Raw genomic sequence first — 20,485 nt, 5'->3', positions numbered from 1 at the left:
AAAATAGCTATTTCCATTTATTCAGAATGGTGAAGTGCAACAAATAAGTATATATATATATATTGGAAGAGAAATTCATATCACTGGCTCCTCTTCTTTCAAGTCATAGCTAAGATGTCACCTCTTCAAAGAACCCTTTATTGGCCATATTGCACCCAGAAAATTGATTTATTTCCTTGCTTATTATTGTCTCCCTTAGCCACCACCCCCTTACTGAAACACGCAATTCTTCTGGTCTGTCTTTTCACCATTGTGTGCCTGGTGCCTAATAGAGTATCTGGTTCAGAGACGACACTCAGTACCTGAGTCAGTGAAGCCAAACCCAGACAGCCAATGACAGGAGAGGGAACAAGACAGCAACAGATCCTCTGTGATTTCTAAAAATGAGTGATGCAAAAAGAGCACTGAGGACTTCCAACAAAGGGGCACAGACCTAATGGAATGTGAGCAGTTGAGAAGAGGTTAGACGACAGAAGGTGCTGTGGGAGGATCAGACACATGCAGAGTGAAGTGGCCAGCGGCGGGGGCGGGGGGGGGGGCGGCAGTTAGGAGCCTCTTGTTGAAGAGCTGAGCTCTTCCAAGTCAGTTGGGTTGCAGGTGTCTACAGCGGTGTTATGCAGCTTGATCTTTGTGTAGCATGAGAATAAAAATGTTCCTGAAACACCAAAATCCTTTTCTCAAATCATTATATTGCCACTATCTAGGCTCCTCATCCTCACCCTCCTACTTCCGGCCATTGCTGCATGAGCCCACCATGACCAGAGGAAGAAGTCTGGAGGGTCAACATGAGTCTAACCACATTTTGACTTCCGTATAGTGCCTCCTCCATTAGCTCCCCTCTCCGTGAACCAGAATAGCCAACTGGTGCTGGTGGTCATTTAGAAAAGTTACCTAGGGATATCCTTAAAGGCAGCATGCCAGAGTTGAGAAAGGGAAATTTTAGGCCAAGCCATTAGGGGAAAAATTCATATATACTTTCCCCAAAAAGAACTGAAGTTTTTAAAAGCATCTCCAGGGCAGAAAGTATATCAGCTCTGGTAGTTTCTGCACCTCCTCCTCCCCAGCAGACTAAACTCTGTGCATCTTGCCTAGACATAAGCCTCAGCTTCATCAGCATCTGTACCACTGAGCCCAGATACTTCTGTTTTACCGACCTCTAACTGCATTTATTTCCCCAAACTAGCTCCTAAAAGAATAAACTAAACCTGTGGCAGAATAGAGAGTTAACAATTTGCAAATAACTGAGGGTTAATGAGGCTCTGGATTTGCTGCAAATATGTAGACAATTGGGCACCATATGAATGTATGGGGAGAGCCACAGCACCTTAGCCAGATGAAAAGAGTGAGGTTGGGGTTGAGACTGGCGTTGGAACACAAAATTACCTAGTTACTGGAGACAATCACCCTCCAAGGCTTTCTCATCTATTCTGGGAGTGTACTAATACATCCCACACATCTTGAAGAACTGGGCTGAGCTGCAGTGTGGCTATGGTCTCTGTGTTTGTCTTACTACTGATGCCTGATGGGTTAGGCCAATATTCAAGTGAAGAGGAATTTTCTCCATTGGAGGGACCCATCCTGTTTCCAGACTCTTTATTAATGTGAATTTTTTTTTCTGTGGGTTTATCATAGAAAGAGGTTTTAGTGGAAACCTATTTTATATCTGTCAGATGCCTTCTTTCAGAAACAGTCTTGTGATAATCTTCCCATCCCATCTGGTTTCTGCAGGAACTAACATACCTCAGCCTGCCTTCTGACACTGGCTACGGTTGATTGATCCCAATATAGATAACTGACCCAAAGAGAGCCAACATTGTGGATGCAGCTGTGCCCAAGGCCCAGCCAAATTCATATTCTTGCATTCCTTAAGATATTACCTTTTCATCTAATCTAGCTCAAGTTGATTGTCTGTCCCTTACAACATAGAGCTCTAATTAACACAGGAAAGAAGGGAGAGATGGAATTAACATATACTTTTCATATGGTTATAATAAAGATATTTGAACACAGTGGTTCTCAAGTGGGGCTAATTATGACCCCTCAAGAGACATTTGGCAATGTCTAGAGTCATTGTATGTGTGTGTGCATGTGCATGTGCATGTGTATGTGTCACAATGTGGGGTGTGGGTTTAATGGGTAGAGACGTGCGTTGCTGCTAAACAACTTACAATGCACAAGACAACCCCCACAACAAAGAATTATCCAGCCCAAAATGTTACTAGGACCGCTACTCAGAAACCTTAGCCTAAAGAAAGTCACTCATCCATTTGCTTTTTCTTTTATTCATTCAACCAACATTTATGAACCATTTATAATGTTTTAAGCACCAAGTAGCTACTTAGGCATAGACAAACATGACCAAGTAATTGATCTTGAGTGGCTCACAGTCTGGAGGGAAAGACAGAAACTGACCAATAATTACAGTACAGTGTGCCAAGTGTACACCATTGGAGTTATACATAGTGGACTGATATGGCTCAGTTGTAGGTTATGTAGGTATGTATATGTATATGTATATACATATATAGGGTATGTAACATATGTATATGTATATACATATATAGGGTATGTAACTCCCATGGGAGAAGGTTAAGGAGGCTTTCTTGAAGAGATGATGACTGAGCTGAGTATTACAGGGTATGCAGTGTTAGATGAGACAGAGAAAACAGGGAGGAGAGAGAAAAGTTTTCCCTTTACAGAAACACAGGTAGTTGCTCAAATACCAATTTATCCATTCATTTAGTATTCATTCATTCCATAAACATTTACTGAGAAAGGAAGAATGCATAGTGGTTAAGAGTACAGACTCTTGGATATAGAATTGTCTGGCTTCAAATCTCAGCTCTGCTATTTCCCAGCTGTGTGATCTTGAGCAAGTTGCTTAACCTCTCTATGACTCCACTTCCTCTTTTGTAGAATATAGATAATTATAAGAATCTTCCTTCTGGGATTATTGTGTGCAATAAGGAAATGAATATGTAACACTATAAAAGTGTTTGCTATTATTATCTTTGTTATTCAGTGCTACACACTTCTTAGGTGCTGAAGATAGAAAAGTCAGTAACATACGCATAATCCCTGTCCTCATAAAGTATATAGTCTACTGGGAGATGTGCAAGTGCAACAAAGGAAGAAGTATGGGGTGCTAAAAGAAAGGAGCACAGAAAGGAGCACTATATTAATTGCACAGAAAGGAGCACTATATTAATAAAGAGACGCTAGATTACGTCAAGGCATCAAACAACCCCCAAATCATAGTAGTTTATAACACAAAGTTGATACTTCATATTTCTACTGGATGGCAAGTTTTCTCAATCAGGAATCCAAATGGATGGAGCCTTTAACCACCTGGAGTTTGGCATTTGCCTTGAGAGCTAAAAGGGGTATGGCTAATCGCACATTTGTTCTTAAAGGTTGCTGCCTGGATGTGACACACACAACTTCTGATTACATTTCACTGGCCAGAGCAAGTCACATGATCACAGCATAATTTAAGATGGTGGGAATGTGCAATCCAGCCATGTGCCCAAAAGGAGGAGAATGAGAGCATTTGCAAATGGCCTTAATGGTGGTCACAGCCACCTAACCTAGCATTACAGGGTTGGAAGAACTTCCTTGAGGAAGTGACATTCTAGCAGAAAGCTCTTAGTAAAACAGGAATTAACCAGGTATAAGAAGAGATGGAGTGATTCCAGGCATTATATTGAGAAAACTGGCTAGTCAGAGTCCAAAAGTGAGGTGGCAAGAGAGAAGGCTAAGAGGTTGTTCAAGCCAGATTGCACAGGTCCTAGCACATATATGTCATGAATATGTTTGAAAATTAGATTTTCATTTTAGAAGATAGTTCTGGTTGTGATGTGTAGAATGTATTAAAATGACTAGACAAAAGGTAGGGATACCAGTTAGGAGAATCTTGCTGTGATACAGGATGAGCCAGGGAGATGCAGGTGAGGAGAGAGAAGGACACAAATAAAGCATCTCAGTGGGGTCAGGGGCAACAAGGATGTTTGCCAGGTCTCTGATTTGGCAACCAGTAGATGGTGGAAACAATTCACCAAAGATAAAATATAGTATGAAGAAAGATGAAGGGGTTAGCCTTAGAGAGATTAAATATGACAGGCTTCTAAGTTATCCAAATGGAGATGTCTCATAAGAAAATTTATAGGTGTGGAGTTCAGAAGACAGGTTTGAGTAAGAAAAAATAGATTTGGGAGTCATCAGTATATGGAATTTAATTAAATATACAGGAGCTAATTTTTCAGTAAGAATGTGCAGAATAAAATAAGAAGGTATAGGACCTCTAAAGAACACCATTATTAAAAGGATAAGAAGGGGAAGAAGGTCTGGAGAAAGATGTCTGGAATATGAGAAGGAAAAAACCAAAAGGTTTGCCAATAGGTTTACTACCAAACAAGTAAAAGGAAGAGAATATTTCAGAAGGGAGTAGTCACTAATGTCCATACTGCTGAAGGATTTGGATAAGAAAATAGAAAATGGACAATTTCTCATTGAAAAAAAATGTCAATTAGAAATTGGCTAGAAAGTGTTCCTTGTCCATGTTGTCAAAAACAGTGTAATGGTGAAGTTGGGAGGCAGATGACATTAAAAAGATGAGTAAGCAGGAGAGAAGAAAATAGAGCCAATGTGGCCAGATCTTCCAGGAAGCTTGGAAGTGATTAGGAAGAAAGTTGTAAGGTATCTTTTATGTCAGGTCATAAAATTAAATCAAGGACATTTTTCTTACCTTCAAGGAACTCAAAATCCAGTATGAAATGAGGATATATCCACAGAGAAGAACATTAAGGTAAAGAGACACTGAGCCAGATAGTTTGGACTTCAGATGAAATAGCTCTCACTAGTGATTAAACCCTTAAGGGAAGCCTCAAAAAGAAAGTAGAATTTGATCTGGCCCTGAGACAGAGGAGTTAAACTTAGAAGGAGAGGGCATTCATAGGAGGGGAAGAATGCAAATAAAAGTACATGCATGCAATAGCATTTGAGGAACAGAAAGTAGTCCAATCTGGCTGGAGAAGAGTAGTAGATTTAGAAAGGATCCACATTTCATAATTTTCAAAGGGTACCCTGGGGAGCCCTAGAGTTTCCACAGGGATGTCCACAAGCAAATTTTCTAGATCAGATAATGATAAAATATGGCCCTTGGGTAAAATCCAGCCTGCCAGCTATTTTTGTAAATCATGTATTATTGCAACACACCCATTTGTTTACATACTGTCTATGACTGCTTTCAAACTACAATGACAGAGTTGAGTAGTTGAGACAGAGACCCATAAAGCCAAAAATATTTAGTATCTGGCCTTTGTCAGAAAAAGTTTGCCAACTCCTGTTCTAGGTAATAGAAGTCTTTCTGTTCATATGATTAAACTCTTCATTTTCATCATCATTGGTAGAAATCTGTGTAAAATATTTTAGATTGTATTGCACAGACAAATGATGACAGTGTTATACGAACTGAGGCTTTCTTCACCTTTCCATAAATGAAATGAAATAAATCCCTTATATTCTTTCTTTCCTTCTAAAGTCAAATATAATCAAACATGATTGAACTTTGGTGAGATAACTCCAGCATTGTTGTAAACTTAAACTCTCACCCTAGGTTGTAGTATGGGAATGACTGCAAGAAAGCTCTCTAGTGTTCACTGGCATCTAGTCTTTCTTTCCTTCTGACACAAGGGAGGATTACTTGCCTGCCTCTCCTTGCACTTTGAAATTATGTGGCTAGTTCTGCCCAGTGGTAGATGTGTGTGTGTGTGTGTGTGTGTGTGTGTGTGTGTGTGTGTGTGTGTGTGTCACTTTCAGGTAAAGCACTTAACTGCCAGGAGGGAGATGCTCTAAGGATAATTTTCCCCTGCCATGGCATTCAGTAATAAATGTGTTGAGGGTCAAGTGTCCAATATGCAGTAGGCTAAACTGAGGAGCCCCCACATGGATATTAGTAGTCTAAAAGAGCCACCCAGACCAGAAGTAGTCTTTGTGTAAGGAATCATCTTTAGTGGTGTTCAGTCCCTAAGATTTTAGTAATGTTTGTTACTGCAATATAAACCTATCCTATATGGACTAATATAATGTCCTATGAATTATTTATCAGCATAAGAATGTTTTCCTCCATGCTATTTGCTCCCAGACCCATACACTAGGGCATGTCAATACTTGAAACTTCATATTTTCTTTTTCTTTGATATCAGGCTATCCTTTTAAGTCAGCATGTCCCACATTCACATTCACTTATAATTTGCTGATCTTAATCTTATATAGTCTGAGAAAGCAGATACTTATAATCATTTTAATCATTTCTAAAGTAAAATTAATTGTCTCTGAGACAAGTCCTTGAGGGAATTTCTTGTGATTAAAATGTTTAGTAGTACGAGTCTTATAATATCCATTTGACTTTTCAGAGGTCTATTTTTTTAACTTCCTTCTTTGTTTTGGGTGGTGTTCTAAATCAGAGAAGGTTTCAACCAGTAATTTTTGGATAAGAGATGAATGGATTACCACATGTTTAATTAAATTTCATGGATTTCTTCCAGAAAGTTTCAGACTTATCACAGGTAGTTCTAAAATACACATTAAAATTTTTTTCCACACCCATGATACATCTTCATATTATATATCTGTTAGGCTTCTCAAAATAGACTTGTCACCCTCCTGTAACACCTGTCCCAATAACAGTTTTCATTATCCATGAATTCAACTGTGGCAAAACTCTTCTGTCTTCTTTCATTCCTCCCTTACCATTTCCCCAATGGATAATGGACCATGAAGCCTTGTTGATTCTTCCTCTAAAATATGCTTTGATATTCTCAGCTTACATAAAAAATCCTTCACAAGTTGGTCCCATCTTACTTTTAATGGACATTTGTCATTTTTCTGGCCAGTATCTGTTCCCAACTATTTGGGTGATAGTAACCAAATAGATTGGAGAATCTAACTTTTTGCCATTTCTATAGCTTGATAGAGCTCTCTCTAGAAAGAGCTCTATCAAAGAGTTTTGCTCTCTCCTAGCCAAAGGATGTCTAAGTTGTACCAATCATATGCTGCCTCACTGAACCCTGATGTTCAAGAAAAATCACTGAGGATGATTCACCTTATGAGACTGCCTGAAGAGACCACCATTAACAGTGACAATGTGGGTGTGTATGTGTATGTTGGTGGGGAAGCTATGTGAGTGTATATGTGTACATTTGTCATGAGTTACTCTATTAGCTTCTGTTGCTTGTAACCAGAGAATTCTAACTGGTCCTCCCAACCTTCCCCCAGGCCTCTCCTTGTTATACGTACTAGATTTCAAGACCACAAGAAGTTGAGCAGTTTCCACAGAATGCTATATATTTCCATTCTTCAAGCTTTTAATCATACTGTTCTCTGTTCCCATAATACCCTTTCTTCATTCCTGGAAAAGTCCAATTCATCCTTCAAGTGTTAGTTTAAATATGGAAGTATTTCTACTTCAAACCTTTCCCCACCCTTAACAGGCAAAATGAAGTGTCCTTGCCTTTGTGTATCCATAGCAACTTATACTTCTTTCTAACTTACAATATGGTATCATAGCTAGTGATTCCAGGAGATGCTGAAGTCCTCAAGGACACACAAAGTTCCACAAATATCTGTTGAATTGAATGAATTGAATCACATCTAAAGAGATTTATTTTCTAAAAGATGGTTCTTGCTTTTATTTATTTATTTATTTATTTATTTATTTATTTATTGTTTATATGTTTTAAAGTTTCTAATCCTGTGCTCTTTTGAACATTGTATCCCATTAACACTTTACAGAGTTGGGAATTAATAACTGATGAGATGTAGAAAGCAAAAATAGTTGTCCCACTTCTTTCTGTGCTTCGGTGCTTCTCTCTTTTCCACTGACACATCACATTTTAATGCCATTTTTTGTTTTTTTCTAAATTCCCTTGGCCTTTGTCTTAGCAGAAATATGCAATGACCCATTATGCAATGAGTTACATTGTATAACAAACAGGATTTCCCTCCTCTCTCGAGACTATGTGAAAAAAGAAAAAAAAAAAACTCATGAAATCCTTAATAAGGCTGCTAATGTGAATGAAGGCCAAGGATGCAATCCCTTAGGAAATTCTGGAGATGGATACAGTTGGGCTCCTCTTCGTAAATAGCTAGTGAATTATTCAATAAAAACAAAACATAAAGAAGAAAATGCCAGGGATTCCTCTCTTCTTTACTGAAAAGATTGATCCAAAGCTTCATTTTGCAATTGTTCAAATGAATTCACTTCAATCAGAGAAGCAAAATGCTAATCAAAACTAGGGGGAGATAAATGGAATTGGTTTTCTCTTTGTATTATTTAATGGTGCCTGTCCTATTTCACCTGCTGCCCTTCCTGATTGACCAGAGTTAGATAATATGTCTTTGGTATTATATGTCCCCATTCTTGAAGGGAAAGGAAAAATGATCTTTCAAATTTGACCTCTCGATCCTCTTCATCTTAACCCCTTTGTGTACAAAATGAACTTTAAATTCCTCACATTAGCATACAAGGCCCTTGATGATTTCGTCTGGCTCCACCCTGTCTCTTCTCCCACTATCTCTACCATTCTGCCTCAAAAGTTAGTTACTCTGAACTTTTCCAGTTTAGCCAAATACATATTTTTTGATCCTGGTACTTTCAAGCCTGCTGCACCCTTTAACTGGGAAACCTAGTCCCCTTTATTTAGGGGAAAAATCCTCTCCATACCATTTACTCATTTAAAAGACTTAGCCTTCCACTCCTCTGAACATCTACAGTGCTGTAAAACATATCTCCATGATCTGTGTAATTTATCTTTTGATCTATCTTTCCCTCCTAGACCCTGAGCTCTTTGAGAGCTAAGACTATATATCAATCACAGTTCCCATAAAATACAGTCCACTATTTGTTGGATGAATTAATGACCACTCACTTCCAAAATAATACCATGTAAGGTTGTTGTCAAGGGAAAAGTAAATGCCCAGTTAACTGTACACATACTAATAATGTGACTAACATGTGTGTCTTTGAACTTTTCTTACTATGGCAAAATAAATTTGCCACCTCCAAGTCCCACTGAAAAACACTCAATAACATATAAATAAATGGGTTTCATGGTGCCAGAGAGAATTTCTTGGTGTTTAATATGCTGGCTAGAAATCATGGTATCTGTAAATTAACACCAACAGAAACCAAAAGAAACTTCTTTATGTACACATAAGGGCATGAAACAGCTAATCTATAAAACCATTATGGACACCAAGGATAAATGACAAGGGATAAACATATACTTATCTCCAACTGGTTCTGTTTAGGGGAAGAAGAAAAATGAGGTCAATGACTTCACTCAAAAAGCTATTCTAGGTTAAACCTTTCTAACATGAGCATAGATAGAAATTGGTTATTTCAGCCCAGATTCCAACAGCTTTAAAGAGCTTTTCTCTTTAGAGGGTAACATTCATTTATGGGATCTTTCAACCTATACAATTTCCCAATTCCTAAAATTGATCATAGGAACAACTTGATTCCAAAAGAGGATAGCACTTCAATAATAATGGTAAGATAAGAAATAAGGAATTACTACAAAGTACTTTGCTCGGCCTGAAATTAAAAAAGCACTATGACACTGTGGAAAATGCACATGCTTTAGAAAGACACAGGTTCTAATCCTGACTCTATTTCTTCTTGGCTGTCACTTTCTGCCTGTGGGAACTTGGGTGAGATTTTTAACTCCAGCAGACATCAGCTTCCTCATCTATGAAACTGAGATTTTAAAAAGTCCACTTCATAAAGTTTGTGAATTTTGAAGATGCTATTGTAATACTTAACACATAGTTACATATCAAGTAATATATACTCACTATATAAAAGTATAGTAATTACTTAATTTAAATTAATTTAATTTTTAATTACTAGTTTGAATAAGGAATACCAAAGTACATAGGAGAAATTTCCTTTGCTTTTGGTGTTTGGTAAGGACACAATAGAAGAAAAAGTTAAGGATGAAGAGCCAAGATAAAGAACAAGACACAAAGCAAACAGGTTGAGAATCAAAGTAGGAACATCTCAATAATACTGGATCATGGGAAGGGTGTTTATAAACATGTCAGGTGAACTAAAAAATCCAGAAGGAACATAAACATCCTAGAAAGAACATAAATAAACAGACACTGCATAAACGAGTGAATTTCTGAACATTCCACCTGACTTTTTCCACCAGTAATGGAAATCCTTCCTTCCTTCAACAATAATCCCCCAAAATGTCCTGCAGCTACAGTGGTGTAAAGAAAAGAGAAATGTGTTTTTCTAGTCACAGATAGTCATGCAGATGGATGGGAAGCACCTCTGGACAGATGTAGGTTACATGTTGTTTTGAATAGCATCAAAGAAATAACATAGGCAGTCAACTTGTGGACCCAAGTGATATAGTATTCCAGGATTTCTATGCAGTGACACATTGTTTTTTCTGCTGCAAGGCCCTAGGCAGTTGAAGAACAACTTCACACCATGAGAACACTTCACACCATGAACTCTCCTATTATTTTGACTTAAAAGACATGCAGAATCTCCTCTCTGAGTAGTGGGGCATGAAGAATTCCAGGCTTTGTCTGGGAGAAAAAAATTAGGTTCAAATCCTTCCTAAGCCAGTTGGGATCTATAAGATATTGGGCAATCTATATCTACATTCCAGTTAAATGAATAGAATAATAACTATCTCATAGAGTTACACTAGATATTAAATAGCATAATTATGGATATTATGTATCACAGTCCCTACATCATAGTAAACACTCAATAAATGGTAACTATGGTTATTTGGAAGAAAAAAGGAATGAAACAGGGCCATTCGTTCGTTTCTGCATTTGATACTAAAGGAATCCCACAGAAGACTGAAGATGAGACTTCACAAAAATGAATAATCTGATACCTAAACCCATACCAGTTTCAGTGAACCCCAGTGACACCAAAGGATGCATTTTCTACAAAGGCTACCATAGAATATTGGACTGGAAGACTTTCGTTGCATGCAGCTTTAAAACTCCCCCATTTCCTCAGTGAGGAGATGCACTCATGTGTGCTTATATTCTTCTGCCCATTCAGGGTGAGGTCTTGACATTTGGAAGCCCTGAGGAGGGGATTTTCAAAGCCTGGATATTCCCAAAAACATCACTCTGAAACACCAGCATAACTGATGTATATATTCATGAAAACTGTCACCTGAAACTAACATCCAAGTCTAGATAACAAATTCATATCATGATGCCAACCCATCTCACTTCACTGTTGTCAGGTTATGTTTTAATGACCAAACATCACACTTGCCAATCTTTTGGCAATTGTGCAACAATGCTCAGTATGTGAGTGTACACAATCAACTATCTTCTCCTTATAGCACCTAAGAAGGGAAGAGTGTGGCAAGCCTGCCTGGTGAAGGCCTAATACCTCAGTTCTGTGGGCAGCTGAGGCACTTGCGGTCCACAGGATGTCTAGTAGGAAGAAGCCCAAGAGGTGGGCAATGAGAGGCTTTAACAGCCATGAGAGCTTTGAAGTCAAGGAGCATCTATGAGCCTCAGTTTCCTTGTTGATCAAACAGGGATGAAAATATTTCCCCTATATCAACCTTTCAGACTGGTTGAGTGAACCAAAATATAAACAGATAAAATTTGTGCGAGTTCAGTACAAATCATAAATGCTAAGGATTATAATAATATAAGCAGTCTTACAGGTGTTTAAAAACATGTCTTACAAATGTTTAAAAAACACAATTTTGCATTGAAAGAGCAGGATCAGACAAAAGTGGGGATGGGATCTGTTTATTTGGGTCTTCTTTAAACACCTAGCAAACCCATTGGTGCATTGGGCTTATACCTCAGACATTCTTTCTGAAGGGGTAATATTTTGTCCCTAGAAAGTCCCTATTGGAATGATAGGAATGATTTTGGCTCTCCATTCTTTCTATCTCAGAATATTTGTGAGCGGCAGTATCTTCTCAGTGCATTTCCTTTTTGCTTAAGCCAACATAATTGGTTACTGTGGCTTGTAATTAAGAACTCAAATACTCAACATGTTACAGTGGAAAGACCTTTTGAATAAGTCAGAGGTGGAATGAAATGCCAGGCCCATTATATACTAAACTTGGACAAGTCACTTAACCTCTCTAAGTCTCAGTTTCTAGAGAGATTGTATAGATTAAATTACTATGAGAAAAAATACTGCATAGGCTGGTTGATGCCTAGAAGAGTTTAATATATTGCAATTGCCTTAATTCTTCAAATCAGTGGTTCCTTACCTGTCAGGATTAGTAACACCTTTGAAAATCTAACAAAAGCATTGGGTCTCTCATTCAAAAGATAATGTGCATAACATATCCACACATAATCTTGCATATAATTTCAGAAGTTCTTTGGATCCACTGAAGTCCAATAAGGGCCCAGCAAAATTAGGTTAATAATTCCTGCAATATATGGTCACTTATGACACATACTTATTTTCATTTTGAGTGTTAAATCCCTGTTTTGCCTCTGATGTCTTCTGCTACTGATACTATCATCAAGACTCAGTAAAAGAGGGCCCCTGGGTGTCTCAGTCAGTTAAGCATCTGACTCTTGGTTTCAGCTGAGGTTATGATCTCACAGTTCATGGGTTCAAGCCCTGCACTGGGCTCTACACTGACACTTATGGAGCCTGCTTGGGATCCTCTCCCCCTCTCTCTCTGCCCCTCCCCTGCTTGTGCGTACACTCTCTCTCAAAAATAAATAAACATTTAAAAAAAGACTCAATGAAAACTTTTACCTTTATAAACAATAACTACCTACAAAAAGCTTTCACATTCATCATATCATTTGATTTTCAGGAAAACCCTATGAGGTTTGTATTAGTGTCCTATTTTACGGACTGGAAGAAAAGTTTTTGCTTGTTTGTTCCATTTTTGTTTTTGTTTTTGTTTTTGTATTTTTCCTTTGTAAATAAGACTCGTGAGCACGTAGACTATATTGTTTTAGTCACCAATGCTTCACCAACACTTTATACAGTGCCTAGAACATGAGAGGTGCTCAGTGTGTTGGAATAAATGAAGGGAAAATATAAAAAAAGAACTCTCAGTTCCTGAACAGTAAAACTGAATAATTTGAGGCCAAAACAATACAAAGCTAAAACTCTATTAGAACTTCCTGGTGGACTTAGCCCAGTGTCATCAGAGATATAATGAGCTCTTGATAAATGTTGGTGGATGGATAGGTGGCTAAATAGGTGAATGAATAAAACATCATTTCTAAAAAGTGAAACCCAAAATTTAAACAAAAAGTCTGTTTCCTTAATCTATTACTGCCCAAAACTTAGTGGCTTAAAACAAGTATTTCATACTGGGGGATCAGGAATTTGGGAAGGGCTCACCTGGCTGGTTTATCTCTAAGCCATATGGCATCAGCTGGGGTGAACAGAGCTAGGGGATCCATTTCCAAGATGGCTTCTTCATTCACTTGCCTTGGCTTTTGCAGGAACTGCTGAAGGTGATCCGAGCTGGACTCCTTTCCCTCTCTATGTGATGTCAGAGCCCCTCCATGTTGTGTCTCTAGGGAGTATTCAAACTCCTTACACAGCAGCACAGGCCTCCAAAATGAAGAAGCAAAAATTATTCACCACGACCAAGTGGGATTTATACCTGGGATGCAGGGCTGATTCAATATCTGCAAAACAATTAACGTGATTCATCACATCAATAAAAGAAAGGATAAGAACCATATGATCCTCTCAATAGATGCAGAGAAAGCATTTGACAAAATAAAGCATCCTTTCTTGATAAAAACCCTCAAGAAAGCAGGGATAGAAGGAGCATACCTCGAGATCATAAAAGCCATATATGAAAGACCCACTGCTAATATCATCCTCTGTGGAGAAAAACCGAGAGCTTTCCCCCTAAGGTCAGGAACAAGACAGAGATGTCCACTCTCGCCACCACTATTCAACATAGTATTGGCAGTCTTAGCCTCAGCAATCAGACAACACAAAGAAATAAAAGGCATCCAAATCGGCCAGGAAGAGATCAAACTTTCACTCTTCATAGACGACGTGATACTCTATATGGAAAACCCAAAAGATTCTACCAAAAAACTGCTAGAATTGATTCATGAATTCAGCAAAGTTGCAGGATATAAAATCAATGCACATAAATCGGTTGCATTCCTATACACCAACAATGAAGCAACAGAAAGAGAAATCAAGCAATCAATCCCATTTACAGTTGCACAAAAACACATAAAATACCTAGGAATAAATCTAACCAAAGAGGTGAAAAATCTACATGCTGAAAACTATAGAAAGCTTATGAAAGAAATTGAAGTAGACACAAACAAATGGAAAAAGATTCCATGTTCCTGGAAAGGAAGAACAAACATCGTTATAATGTCAATACTACCCAAAGCAATCTACATATTCAATGCAATCCCTATCAAAATAACACCAGAATTCTTCACAGAGCTAGAAAAAACAATCCTAAAATTTGTATGGAACCAGAAAAGACCCCCAATAGCCAAAGCAATCTTGAAAAAGAAAACCAAAGCAGAGGCATCACAATCCCAGACTTCAAGCTATACTACAAAGCTGTAATCATCAAGACAGTATGGTACTGGCACAAGGACAGACACTCAGATCAATGGAACAGAATAGAGAACTCAGAAATGGACCTACAAACATATGGCCAACTAATCTTTGATAAAGCAGGAAAGAATATCCAATGGAATAAAGACAGTCTCTTTAGCAAGTGGTGCTGGGAAAACTGGACAGCGACATGCAGAAAAATGAACCTGGACCACTTTCTTACATCATACGCAAAAACAAACTCAAAATGGATGAAAGGCCTCAATGTAAGACAGGAAGCCATCAAAATCCTCGAGGAGAAAGCAGGCAAAAAATGTCTTTGACCTTGTCTGCAGCAACTTCTTACTCAACACGTCTCCAGAGGCAAGGGAAACAAAAGCATAAATGAACTACTGGGACCTCATCGAAATGAAAAGCTTCTGCACAGCAAAGGAAACAATCAGCAAAACTAAAAGGCAACCGACAGAATGGGAGAAGATATTTGCAAATGACATATCAGACAAAGGGTTAGTATCCAAAATTTATAAAGAACTTATCAAATTCAACACCCAAAAAACAAATAATCCAGTGAAGAAATGGGCAAAGGACATGAATAGACACTTCTCCAAGGAAGACATCCAGATGGCCAACCGACACATGAAAAAATGCTCAACATCACTCATCATCAGGGAAATACAAATCAAAACCACAATGAGATACCACCTTACATCTGTCAGAATGGCTAACATTAACAACTCAGGCAACAACAGATGTTGGCAAGGATGAGGAGAAAGAGGATCTCTTTTGCATTGTTGGTGGCAATGCAAGCTGGTGCAGCCACTGCGGAAAACAGTATGGAGGTTCCTCAAAAAACTAAAAATAGAACTACCTTACGACCCAGCAATTGCACTACTAGGCATTTATCCACAGGATACAGGTGTGCTGTTTCGAAGGGACACATTCACCCCTATGTTTATAGCAGCACTATCAACAATAGCCAAAGTATGGAAAGAGCCCAAATGTCCATCAATGGATGAATGGATAAAGAAAAGGTGGTATATATATACAATGCAGTATTACTCGGCAATCAAAAAGAATGAAATCTTGCCATTTGCAACTACGTGGATGGAACTAGAAGGCATTATGCTAAGCGAAATTAGTCAGAGAAAGACAAATATCATATGACTTCCCTCATATGAGGACTTTAAGACACAGAACAGATGAACATAAGAGAACCGAAGCAAAAATAATATAAAAACAGGGAGAGGGACAAAACAGAAGAGACTCATAATATGGAGAAGAAACAGAGGGTTGCTGGAGGGGTTGTGGGAGGGGGTATATGCTAAATGGGTAAGGGGCATTAAGGAATCTACTCCTGGAATCATTGTTTCACTATATGCTAACTAATTTGGATGTAAATTTTAAAAAATAAAAAATAAAATTAAAAAACAAACAAACTACAGATCACTTAAGTGTAATGGTTAGAGCTAGAGCACTACGTCTCCACTGTATTCTGTTGGTCAAAGCAGTCACATGATGGCCTGTGGCTCAGACTGGGGAAGTTGATCCCATATCTTGATGGCAAGATTAACAAAGAATATAAAGTCACTGTTAATCTGCTACAGTGTCCTTAACCAGGACAGGAAGCTCAGCAACATTGAACTACACAGTTGTTCTTATTGCCACCTTCAATCAGACTTTCCTCATGGCATAACTTTCATTTCCCAAATATCAGTAAATAATTCTATAAACCCTTAGATTAAAATTCAATGAAACTTGTATGCATATCTGAATTAATTTCCATGCTTCAGTGAGCATGTCTCAGGGGTAACATAGGAGTGTCTATGTTCTAGTTATTTAAGGTAATTCAAACTTCTCCAAATCTGGTGGGATCAAGCTGCCCAAAATATCATTACAGCTAAAAATTTACTCTACAGTAAAGTGTCATTACAAATCAACCCTGTGCTATCCACCTCCTGGGCATGAAAAAATTCAGCACCGCCACTTTCAGGATATTTTAGCATCTCAACAGGGAGTATGGCTAAGTAAGAGCTAAAATAGCACAATGATCCCAGAAACCACATAGAAGAAAGGAAATACAAATAGCACAAACAAGCACAGGGCATCTCGGACGATTCCAAAGAGAACTAAAGTTTATTCTCCACACTAGTTTCTAGAGGCTCCTTATTTTAAAGAATTTTACTTCTCATGGTTTTACTTCTCATGGCTAAAACCCCCACTCCCACAAATTCAAATTAATTCCATAGGCACAAGGATTATTTTCTCATTGTGTCATGATCTTAATTTCTACCTGTCACAAGCAGTTATATTACACATATATTTTCATTGACCCAAGGCTTTTCTATTAACTGATTAAAAAAAGAGGAGCTGGTTGGTTTGACCAAATTCAAGTGTACCCTTGGATTATTTAGTCCATAGGAACTTTCAGTATAAGGGCTGAGTATACTGGGGAGGAAAACATTTTATAAATGCAAGACCTGCCATACCTAAGGTAGATTTAGACACAAATTTGGAAACCTTAGAGTACAAAAGCAAAGGATAGGATTGGCAGAAGTTACAGATGGATCCCTAGAGAGGATAGCTGGGAGAACTGCCTTGTTTCTGATGGGACACAACTGTCCAGCCCCAGCATCACAATCTCTCACTCTTAAAGTGTCCATTGGAAAGCAAGATCCATGGGGAGCAAGATTCTGGTATTTGTGCTCACTAATGTATCCTAGACATCTAGAAAAGCACCTAGTACATAATGAGCATGCAATAAATATTTGTTCATTTTTAACAAATGAAGCTCTTGAGAATTACTTTAAAGGAATCCAGGAGGCTAATTGAAGGTGGGTGCAGTTCTGCTCATGCAGCAGTTAACTCTGCCCTGGCTAATGAGAATGGAGACAAGATACCTGCCAACACTGAGGCAGCTCTCAGGATCCTTGCCCAATGGACAGTGTCTAATGAGGGGTTCTTCAGTGTCAAACAGAACAACCCACCAGAGCTCAGAAGAGGGGCCCCACAGAGAAATCCTATTCTGAGATGAAAGTGAGAAAACTGAGAAAAGGGGACAATTACAAGGCTGCTGCAACCCTGTCAGCACTTGGGCATTCAGATCCCAAGCCTTGTTAGCAGAAAGGGGGATTGAGACACAATGGAGGGGACACCACATGATCTGTGGTGTGATACATAACATAATTCCAAGATTTATTCTACTCAAAATATAGGAGCAATGTGAAGAACATCACTATTCACCATCTTTTTCTCTTGGTTGACTTAGGAACTGGGGGTTGTGCCTAAGTCAACTTGAAGGGGTGGGCATATGTAGGTATGAGAAAACAACAAAGGCTGGCATAATCTATCTTAACCCCTAAAGCAAGAATTCTAGTCTCTCTCTTATTGAGATATTCTGAATCTGAAGAGTTTTTCAGCAAGAAAGTATATAATATCCAGTCTCTAAACTTAAAAAAAATTTTTTTGAACGTTAATTTATTTTGAGACACAGAGACAGAATGCAAGAGGGGAAGGGCAGATAGAGAGGGAAACACAGAATCTGAAGCAGGGTCCAGGTTCTGAGCTGTCTGTCAGCACAGAGCCCAACACGGAGCTCAAACCCACGAACCATGAGATCATGACCTGAGCTGAAGTCAGATTCTTAACTGACTGAGCCACCCAGGTGACCCCAGACTCTAAACTTTTTAACGCATCAAGAAGAATTGATTTGAACAGTTATCCATGGTAAGTTTTGTAAGATTCACAGTATAAAACTAGAGAATAAAAATTCTCAAAATCTAAGTAGAACACAAGCTAAAGAGATCCAGCCATTGTTTTCTGAGATACCAAAGATGATAAATAAATGATAGATAGATAGATAGATAGATAGATAGATAGATAGATAGATAGATAAAATGTACAAATAAAGGGGGGGAAGTCAAGGCCCATTCTGGTCTTATTCAATGCTTCATTACTAGCATGGCTAATAGTGATGAATTCATAATGAATGAAGGAGTTTGGCCTTGCACATTCAAGACACTGTCTTAACACTGTCAAGAAGTGGTGTTCACCAAATGGTTCATGGGTAACAGATGCTGTGTTCCCTTTTAGGAGCTCTGCTCTGGAAATTCTTTTCTGCATGTCTGATCACCTGACTCCTTGCCAGCCAGCCTGCTGTCCTCTGAGCTTTCTTCCACTGCCTTTTGTAATCAAACCTCATGAGAGAACTACATGCAGTAGGGCTCCAAATTAAGAATAACATTAAATAGCCTGAGATGCTCAAAGTTGACAAAGAAAAAGAATATTAGAAAGCAGAATATACAGTAATACAGATGCATAAAAAAATTCTGAGAAAAATATCCAAGTAATAATACAGGTGAGCAGAGCAATTATAGGTAATTTAAAAATATGTTTCCTTTATATTCTTTTTCTATTTTCTACAAATAACACAAAGTATTTTTACACTGAAAATATTATGAAAATATACGATCCTATTTTTTAAAAAATATTTACTTATTTTGAGAGACAGAAAAAGCATGAGTGGGGGGAGGGGCAGAAAGAGAGGGAGAAAGAGAGAATCCCAAACAGGATTCGTGCTGTCAGTGTGGAGCCAGATGTGGGGCTTGATCCCATGAACCAGGAGATCATGACCAGAGTGGAAATCAAGAGTTGGACGCTTATCTGACTGAGCCACTCATGCACCCCCCATTTTTATTTTTTAAAGAGAGTGTATTTATGTGTGTAAATGTGCATACATAGATGCTTGTATGTGTATAGAAAAACTCTGAAACTCCAGATATCAAAACTATAAGTACTAGTTTTAGGAATATGATTGAGGGTGAGGAGGATAAAAAGAAAGAACTTAACCTCTTTTCTTTCATTCTTCTGTAATGTTTGAATTTGTATTTTATAATAGATATATTTTTTTATAATAAAAAAGAAAAAATAAGTGAATAGAAAAGATACTCTAAAGTGTCCTTTTGGGAGTCAAGTCCATGAAAAATAAATCCAATGATAAAATGAACTGTGTTACTGCTGTGATAACATGTAGTTATTGACATGATAACTTAATGTTAGTATACCATAATTGCTATTACAACAGTATTTTAAAATTGTTATCAGTTCTTTTTTCTTCTTTTAGATTGGACTGAAGAAACAAACCTGAGCGATAAGTGATAAAATACCATTCTCTAAATATAATGAAGGGCTCGTGACTTACTGTGAGTCCTTCCTGAAAACAGGATGAGAAAAAAATGTAAGACCTGCTCCTTAAAAAGTTAGTTGATTTACAGGGAAGACTTCACACAGTGAGGGCAAGTGACACCATGTGGGTTAACAAGAAGCACACACAGAATTACTTTCCCTGGAGGACTTTAAAAATAGGCTGGTGTGTCTGGGTGAGTGGAAATGTGTTTCTGCTGAAAGCTAAGGACATTGGCTTGGTGACCCCTCAAGATCCCTTCTGGTCCTGTGACTCAGGCTTACAACTCTGGCTCAGGCATAAGAACTCCACCTGACCCAAATGGCCTAACTTGTATTCAATGGCTGTTGCTTCTCCATAGGCACAGATGTCCCACCATGTCCTGCTATACCTAGAATCCTTAATCCTAACTCTATCTGGATAGAGAGTCTAATATATCTAGCAAGAAAATGGCAGTTCAGAAGCAATTTCAAAACATGAGGTCTACAAAATGCAAATTGAAGAGATCCTATAAAATAACTGCCCTGTAATTTTCCAAAATGTCAATGTCATGTGAAAACAAAGAAAGGCTGAGACACATTCCAGATACTAAAGGGACATGGAAACTACATGTAGTACACGATCCTAGACTGGATCATACAATGGGGGAAAATGCTGTAAAAGACATTACTGAGCCAATAAATGAAGTTAGAATGTACTGTATTAATATTAAATTT

This window comes from Leopardus geoffroyi, chromosome D1, assembly GCF_018350155.1.
Source record: "Leopardus geoffroyi isolate Oge1 chromosome D1, O.geoffroyi_Oge1_pat1.0, whole genome shotgun sequence".
Lineage (NCBI taxonomy): Eukaryota > Metazoa > Chordata > Mammalia > Carnivora > Felidae > Leopardus > Leopardus geoffroyi.
Note: the sequence above shows the minus strand (reverse complement) of the source record.